Source organism: Alligator sinensis, unplaced genomic scaffold, assembly GCF_000455745.1.
Source record: "Alligator sinensis unplaced genomic scaffold, ASM45574v1 scaffold639_1, whole genome shotgun sequence".
Lineage (NCBI taxonomy): Eukaryota > Metazoa > Chordata > Crocodylia > Alligatoridae > Alligator > Alligator sinensis.
Genome location: NW_005842771.1, coordinates 593881 through 595340, shown reverse-complemented (window position 1 = coordinate 595340; position 1460 = coordinate 593881).

Here is a 1460-nt window from a genome sequence, read left to right as displayed (position 1 = left end):
GCAAGGCACGAGACTTCCATGCGTAGACCCTGAGATGGTTCAGAGTCATTTTGAAGCACTGGATGCCTTTAAGTCGCCAGGCCCGGATGAGCTCCATCCGAGGGTGCTGAAGGCACTGGCCGACATCATTGCAGAGCCACTAGCGGGAATATTTGAACGCTCGTGGTGCACGGGCCAAGTCCCGGAGGACTGGAAAAGGGCCAATGTGGTCCCCAGTTTCAAGAAGGGGAGAAAGGAGGACTCTGGCAACTATAGGCCAGTCAGTCTCACCTCCATCCTTGGCAAAGTCTTTGAAAAAATTATCAAGGCTCACATTTGCAAGAGCCCGGAAGGAAAAATTATGCTGAGGGGAAACCAGCACGGGTTTGTAGCAGGCAGATCATGCCTGACTAATCTAGTCTCTTTTTATGACCAGGTTACAAAACACCTGGATGCAGGAGTAGGGGTTGATATCGTTTACTTAGACTTCAGGAAGGCCTTCGATACGGTATCCCACCCCATACTGGTGAGCAAGTTAAGAGGCTGTGACTTGGATGACTACACAGTCCGGTGGGTGGTGAATTGACTGGAGGGTCATACCCAGAGAGTCGTAGTGGATGGGTCGGTATCGACCTGGAAGGGTGTGGGCAATGGGGTCCCGCAGGGCTCGGTCCTTGGACCGATACTCTTCAATGTCTTCATCAGCGACTTGGATGAGGGAGTGAAGTGTACTCTGTCCAAGTTTGCAGATGACAAAAAACTGTGGGGAGAAGTGGACACACCGGAGGGCAGGGAACAACTACAAGCAGACCTGGATGGGTTCGACAAAAGGGCAGAAAACAACAGAATGCAATTCAACAAGGAGAAATGCAAAGTGCTGCACCTAGGGAGGAAAAATGTCCAGCATACCTACTGCCTAGGAAATGAGCTGCTTGGTGGCATGGAAGCGGAAAGGGATCTTGGAGTCCTAATGGACGCCAAGATGAACATGAGTCAGCAGTGTGACGAAGCCATCAGAAAAGCTAATGGCACTTTATCGTGCATCAGCAGATCGATGATCTATTGAGGTCCCTTCCAACCCTAACATCTATGAATCTATGAATACTGCACAGTAGCATATTAGCACTGTTAGTGCTCTGATGCGCTACTGCTCAGTATTATTTGGCTACTGCACAGTCAGTACCTTGTGTGACCTGCCCAGTATTTCTTAAATTGAACAGAGCAGAGGTAAATTTGTAATGGCCTTTCAGTATAAGAAATAATAGAATGTTCTTATTGGGCACATCTACACAATCATTAATGTGTTTTAGATAATGCACGTTAAATGTAGTGCCTCCATTGTTAGGTACTAGAAAAATGCACATTAGCCTATTTTAATGTGCACTGGCTAAAGAGCACATTTTTTGTGGTGCTTTAATGCACATTATAATAGGCTAATGTGTATTAAAGCATGCATGTAGATGCACCCATTGATAACCATT